This window comes from Geospiza fortis, unplaced genomic scaffold, assembly GCF_000277835.1.
Source record: "Geospiza fortis unplaced genomic scaffold, GeoFor_1.0 scaffold1250, whole genome shotgun sequence".
Classification (NCBI taxonomy): Eukaryota; Metazoa; Chordata; class Aves; order Passeriformes; family Thraupidae; genus Geospiza; species Geospiza fortis.
In genome coordinates this window covers 28459-36032 of record NW_005054705.1, presented here as the reverse complement: position 1 = coordinate 36032, position 7574 = coordinate 28459, and the positions used below count along the sequence as shown (strand labels likewise).

The 7574-nt window shown below is 50.9% G+C and overlaps 1 protein-coding gene across 1 annotated transcript in view; it reads right to left on the bottom strand.

Moving 5' to 3' along the window:
- PEBP4 (phosphatidylethanolamine binding protein 4) overlaps positions 1-7574 on the bottom strand; it is a gene marked incomplete at its 5' end in the record, with an annotated part of 82838 nt that overhangs the window by 70197 nt on the left and 5067 nt on the right. The window lies entirely within an intron of this gene.

Here is a 7574-nt window from a genome sequence, read left to right as displayed (position 1 = left end):
CAGGAATTTTCCCTCCTTCCTTGGAAATTCACAGCCAACCTGCTAATGAGTCTTTGTGAAACTTGTGCCTTCTTACCTCTAATTTTACAGCCTGTTCGGATTTGAGCTCTGTGGACAGCCTCACATTTGGTTGGGAATTATAGGCTGAGTGGCTGTTCTCTCCTATTATTGTGCTGTCAATCTCCTATTAGCACATTATAATATGCTACACTGAATGCATCTGTTCTGTAGATCACAAGTCCTAATTGTCATTTGTTGAATCACTTTGTCTTATATGATTGTTAAGCAATTATTTCACCCAAAGCAGCTTAAACTTTGATTACTGTATAGTGTTTACAGGGATCAAAGGGAAAAACCAGCGGCGCCTTCAAACAATTTTTTTGCTGCTGAAAACGAGGAGCGAGCGGGGGATGCCGAGGCACGGGGATGACCTGGAGGTGCTTCCCGGCCTCTCCCTTCGGGGGAACAATGTTTGTCCGGGGTGGTTAAAGGTCCAGAGTAAATGGGGAGGTCAGGAGATGGATGTGAAGCGACATTCCTGCCAGGATTGCTCATGGAACCAGGCTCTCCTGGCGTGTGGCACCAGCTGCCCCCCGGTCCCCTCCGGTGGCACCAGGGCCTGGTGGGGGACAACACCCCTGTGATGTTGGTGAACCACTCCAGCCGTTCCCATCAAGGGGAAAACAAAACCCTCCTGCTCCCCAAACTTGAGCAGTGCTTGGCTCGTTGGGGTCACATCCCAATAAATCCCCCATGGAAGCGGTGGCCGGGGGTCAGCAGAGGACAGGGCTGAGGCAGCACACAAAGCCCTCAGCACACGCAGGACAACACCCCTGTGATGTTGGTGAACCACTCCAGCCGTTCCCATCAAGGGGAAAACAAAACCCTCCTGCTCCCCAAACTTGAGCAGTGCTTGGCTCGTTGGGGTCCCATCCCGATAAATCCCCCATGGAAGCGGTGGCCGGGGGGCAGCAGAGGACAGGGCTGAGGCAGCACGCAGAGCCCTCAGCACACACATTCATTTTGGCTTTGCCATCCCGCTCCAAAGCCCTCAGAGAGGCCCTGTGGAAGCTCAGATCCCTCACACCACTCCCCCTGCGAAGTCGGGGGTGCCGGAATGCCACCAGCGATCCCAGGGCATGGGAACCCAAGGCAGCAGGGAGGGGCTCATCACCGGGGGCTTGGGCTAATCCCGGGGCTCTCGGCTGACAGCAGCGGGGAGGAATGCTGGGCCATTGTTTCTGAGGAGCCCAGGCAGGATTGAGAGAGGGAGAAAACCACGCTGGTGGCTCCTCAGCTCCAGACGGCTCCATGAGCCAGCAGGGATACACAAACTGTCAGAAATCTTCTGCTTCCAACCATCTTCTCCAGCAAGGCGCGGATGGAACCTGAGCGCCACAAAAAGGTCCCTCCCCAGCCAGCTGCACGTCCCCTCCTGCCACCCCTGCAGCACATCCCGGGAGGAGATGGAACAAAGCTGCCCTTGCCTTTGTTAAAAGAAATGAATTTCTTCACACAAATGAGCGCCCAAATAATGGGGACACAAAACTCGTTATGAATCAGGCTTGTCCCAAGCCAGGCCTGTCCCCAGCCAGGCCACCAAGTGCTTCACAAGAGGGGGAGAATCGGGGAAAAGAACCAGAGTGGATTTTCTGTGGGTTCTTGGGAGAAACTGCTCCTCCTGCTCTTCCCTCCCTGGGCTCCCATTCCCAGGACCTCTCCAGCCCCACAGCCCCACCCCTGCGTGCTGGCCACAGGTTTAGGCACAAAAAGCTCAAAGCCAGCCCTGAGGGTCCCATCCCATGGGTCACACACCTCGGGGGGCTTTTCCCCATCCCTATTTCATCCCAGCTTGGAAATGCCTTTATCCCAGAGAGCTGAGGAGCAGCAGGAAGGAGCTGAGCTCAAGGGATGTGCAAATTGGCTGCTTGCAAAAACAAGTTTTAAGAAGTTGAGTTTGGGGTAGAAACCCTGAGAAAAACACTTTATTTCTAGATTTTGTTGTGAAAAAAAAAAATCCAATTCCTTCCTGTATCCTAAAAAAGTGATGGCACGGCCCAAAGAAGCCTCTAAGGAAGTTGTCAAACCTTGGGATGAAAACAAATCTGGAGGAGCAGGTAAAAGGTAGCAGCTCCAGCCCAGGTAAATTGCTTTTTAACAAGGAGACAAGGCCCATCCCTGGCATCTGCCGTATGTTTTTATAAAGCCCAGAAATATGTTTTTAAAAGGCCAGTAAATAAAGTTCCTATCGATTTGATCTCCAGTGTAATCTGTTTTTCTGTCTGCCACCACGAGTGGTAATAAAAGGGAATCAGGGGACGCAGCTTTGGGTTAATGCAGCGATCCATCACCGTCGGGGGCTTTGCCACGCTGCACAATCGAGAAACTGCCCCAAATTGGTGCAAGGGCCAATTTTCTTTTCCAATTTATTTTTGCTTGAGCGAAGCAATATCGAGGCAGGACAAGGAGGACGCGTTTCCCGTCCCTCCAGATGTTCTCCTGCTTCCCCGGGCTGGGAAAGGGCCCCAGCAGCTCCCGGGTTGGGGATTTTGGGAAGGTGCTCTGGGTACCTGGGTGTTTGGGGTTTGGAGGTCAGGTCTGTGCAGTGGGACCCAAAGGGGGATTGGGATGTGCCCAGGAGAGTTTTGCAGTGAGGATTGAGCATTCCAGGGCTGATCTCCCATGGATCAAACATCCTGAACATCTCAGAGCTGATCTCCCATGGATCAAACATCCTGAACATCTCAGAGCTGATTTTCCATGGATCAAACATTCTGAACATCTCAGAGCTGATCTTCCATGGATTGTGCATCCCAGGGCTGATCTCCCATGGATCAAACGTTCTGAACATCTCAGAGCTGACCTTCCACGGATTGGACATCCCAGGGCTGATCTCCCATGGATTGAACATCCCAGGATTGATCTCCCATGGATTCAGCATCCTGAACATTCCAGGGCTGATCTCCCATGGACTGAACATCCTGAACATTTCAGGGCTGATCTCCCATGGATCAAACATTCTGAACATCTCAGAGCTGATCTCCCATGGATTGTGCATCCCAGGGCTGATCTCCCATGGATCAAACATCCTGAACATCTCAGAGCTGATTTTCCATGGATCAAACATTCTGAACATCTCAGAGCTGATCTTCCATGGATTGTGCATCCCAGGGCTGATCTCCCATGGATGATGCATCCCAAACATCCCAGAGCTGATTTCCTGGATTGAGCATCCTGAACACCCCAGGATTGATCATCCCAGGACTGATCTCCCATAGATTCAGCATCCTGAACATTCCAGGACTGATCTCCCATGGACTGAACATCCTGAACATTTCAGGGCTGATCTCCCATGGATCAAACATTCTGAACATCTCAGAGCTGATCTTCCATGGATCAAACATCTTGAACATCCCAGGGTTGCATCTCCCATGGATTCAGCATCCTGAACATCCCAGGGCTGATCTCTCCCATGGATTGAACATCCTGAACATCCCAGGGCTGATCTCTCCCATGGATTGAACATCCCAGGACTGATCTCCTATAGATTCAGCATCCTGAACATTCCAGGACTGATCTCCCATGGACTGAACATCCTGAACATCCCAGGGCTGATCTCTCCCATGGATTGAACATCCCAGGACTGATCTCCTATAGATTCAGCATCCTGAACATTCCAGGACTGATCTCCCATGGACTGAACATCCTGAACATCCCAGGGCTGATCTCTCCCATGGATTGAACATCCCAGGACTGATCTCCTATAGATTCAGCATCCTGAACATTCCAGGACTGATCTCCCATGGACTGAACATCCTGAACATCCCAGGGCTGATCTCTCCCATGGATTGAACATCCCAGGACTGATCTCCTATAGATTCAGCATCCTGAACATTCCAGGACTGATCTCCCATGGACTGAACATCCTGAACATCCCAGGGCTGATCTCTCCCATGGATTGAACATCCCAGGACTGATCTCCTATAGATTCAGCATCCTGAACATTCCAGGACTGATCTCCCATGGACTGAACATCCTGAACATCCCAGGGCTGATCTCTCCCATGGATTGAACATCCCAGGACTGATCTCCTATAGATTCAGCATCCTGAACATTCCAGGACTGATCTCCCATGGACTGAACATCCTGAACATCCCAGGGCTGATCTCTCCCATGGATTGAACATCCCAGGACTGATCTCCTATAGATTCAGCATCCTGAACATTCCAGGACTGATCTCCCATGGACTGAACATCCTGAACATCCCAGGGCTGATCTCTCCCATGGATTGAACATCCCAGGACTGATCTCCTATAGATTCAGCATCCTGAACATTCCAGGACTGATCTCCCATGGACTGAACATCCTGAACATCCCAGGGCTGATCTCTCCCATGGATTGAACATCCTGAACACCCCAAGGCTGCATTTTCCATGGACTGAACATCTTGAACATCCCAGGGCTGATCTCCTGAGAGACATTCCCAGACCTTTGCCCACCAGGACAGGGCAGTTCAAGTTTTCCAGGGTATCCATCCATCCAGAATCACTCTCCTGCCCCAGGCAGTGCATCCCTGACTCCCTTCCCTGAGCCTATTGCTCACTGAGATGCCCCCACACACAACAGGTACCCTCATGGCACTAGAAATTCCCCCAAAATGGTTTCTTTTTTGGGCAGTAAATTGATGTTTGATAAAGCTGGGTTTGACAGCTCAGTGTTTAAGCATGACAAAATATTCAAATCCACCCTAAAGTGATGCATTGAAGTCCCCCAGGCCAGATTTTGCTGCCGTCAGAGCTCAGCTTTGCAAGATGCCACCCCACTTCCAGCTCCTCACCCCAAACCATTGATGTTCCCTTCCCTGAGGAGCTGCAGGGACAGACCTTGGGCACAAAGGTGACCCCAAACCCATCCCAAATATCTGGGATGAGAACGGGAAACCTCCCATTCCCCCCCACCCCCTTTCAGAAAACTGATAAATATTTCTAGAGAGAAAAACAAACACTCCGCATTTGGCTTTTTTGGTGGTTGTTTTTCTTGAAGAGACAAAGTGTTCCACAGAGAGCCGACACTTCCTACACAAGTTTGCATCCTCAAACCCCGAGATTTTCTGCCACGGATTTGGATGGGAAAAGCATCTCCAGCCCTTCAGCCAGCCCTCCCCACCCATCCAGGATCACTGAGCTGGAGCATCCCACTGGAGCACCACAGGGCGATGGAGATCTCCTCGCTTTGCCAAATTTTCCCACTCTCATTTGGGAATAAATTAGGAATAATTAAATTTCCTGGGTTTAGAAATACCCACATAAAGCGTAAAAACAACTCTCATGCCACAGCTCTTGTTCCCACTCAATTTAGGGTGAGCTTAGGAGGGAAAAAGATTATCCCAAAGCATCCTTAGAGGTTCAGGAGTAAGGAATTTGTATATTTCTATTAAAAAAAGCTCAAAACTGAGGAGAGCCGGGGGGTTTAAGGCCATGTAGAATGAACTGTGGACACTGCAGCTGGATCATTCCCAGCTGGGCAGGGCTGGGAAGGCATTTTTGGGGAAGGCCAGAGGAGAAACCCACCCCAAAGCCCGGGAGGCAGCGGGGCCCCGTGTCCTCAGATGCCGCCTCAGCTCAAGATGTGCCGAGATGTCTCGGAAGGAAACGGTGCCAAATCCTCAGCGGAGCCGTTCCCGGTGCCAGCGGGAGCCGCCGCCCGTGCCAGGGGCTGCCTGGGGCCCTGCCACCCCCGAGGCACAGCTGGAATTCCAGCCCAAAATAAACAGGTGCCACCCCCAAGCTCCCGGCTCAGCCTTCCCTGCTTTCTGTGGATTCTGGGATGCACAGCCCGCATCCCACTGGCACAGCCTGGCAGGGTCTGGCTCTGCTCCCCAAAATCCTTCCCACAGCCGCCGGCAGAAGCGTTCCATCCCCGGAGAGTCCCCTCCCTTCTCCCGGCCCTGCTTTGCTTTCCAGGACTAAAATTAAAGGAAAAACAACTGCCCACATCCATCCCTAGGAAACTTCAAACTCCTGGAAAGCCGGGGATGGGTCTGCGTGCAGCAGCCACTGCCAGGAAGGAGGAATTTTTTTTTTTTTCTTTTGGAGAATCAGACATCTTTAGGGAAAAGTTCTCCTTCCAACCATGTGATCCGCAGGGGGAAGAGACTTCCCAGACGGGGCGGGGGGGAAGAGCCGGAAAAACGAATTGTTCACAATCCGAGGTAACGCCAGCAGAGCTGATTTCTCCCTGAGCAGCTCCCAGGGCTGGAGCTGGCCATGGGGATGACAGAAATTATTGGGGTAGGGCGGTTTTTGGGGTGCCAGCGAGGATTCCACCGGGATTTGGGAACGCTACGAGACGGCGCCGCATCCTGGGACGGATTTGGGATCACAGCAGGGCACGGCGCGGGGTGTCCCCTAAAATACCCCAGTGTCACCCCATTTATTGTCCCCTCCCCGTGCCCGCGGCACCCTCAGCACAGATCCCGGCGCTCCCAGTTCCTCCCAGTTCATCCCAGTTCGGGCGGCGCTGGAGCTCGGGCAGTTCAATGCTGCCACCTGGTGGTGGCGAGAGGGAACAGCAGCACCGGGATTCCCCCCCCCACCCGCGATCCCAAATCCCATGGCAGATCCCAAATCCCATCGCCGACCCCAAATCCCATCGCAAATCAGATCGCGGATCCCAAATCCCATCGCAAATCCCATGGCGGATCCCAAATTCCACCACCAATCCCAAAGCCCATCGCAAATCAGATCGTGGATCCCAAATCCCATCGCAAATCCCATGGCGGATCCCAAATCCCATCGCCGACCCCAAATCCCATCGCAAATCCCATGGCGGATCCCAAATTCCACCACCGATCCCAAATCCCCATCACCGGTCCCAAATTCCATCACAGATCCCAAATTCCAATGCCAATCCCAAATTCCATTGCGGATCCCAAATCCGACTGTGAATCCCGAATTCCAACGCCGATCCCAAATTCCAACGCCGATCCCAAATTCCAACGCCAATCCCAAATCCCATTGCGGATCCCAAATCCCACCCCGAAGCCAGGAGGGCTTTGAAAAGTTGACTAAAAAAAAAAACTTGTAAAAATAAAATCCGTGGTGGAAAATTTCGGATTGAATTTTTTGGGGTTTTCTTTTACCTTTTTCTATTTTTTTTCTTTTGGCTGAGTTACCGTGGCAAAAAAACGAAGCTGCCGCAATGGAATGAAAAAAATCCAGTGGTCAGAATATACCAAAAATTAAGTGGTCAAAGTAGAGGAAACAAAATTGAAATGGCCAAAATGTAGCAAAAAATATAAATATTCAGTGGCCACAACACAGATATTAAATTAATTAAACTTTTCTCTACTTCTGGCCACTTAATTCCTATTTTTCCTACATTGTGGCCATTTAATTCCTTTTTCAAAATAGCCATGATGGAGCACAAAATTAAATCATTAGGAGGCCACAAATAGCAAAAAATTAAATTACTAAGTGGCCACATGTAGCAGGAAAAAATAACTTAATTGCTTTGCTATGCTCTGGCCACTTAAATGGTCACAGTATATTAAAATTTAATTAATTGTTTTAAAA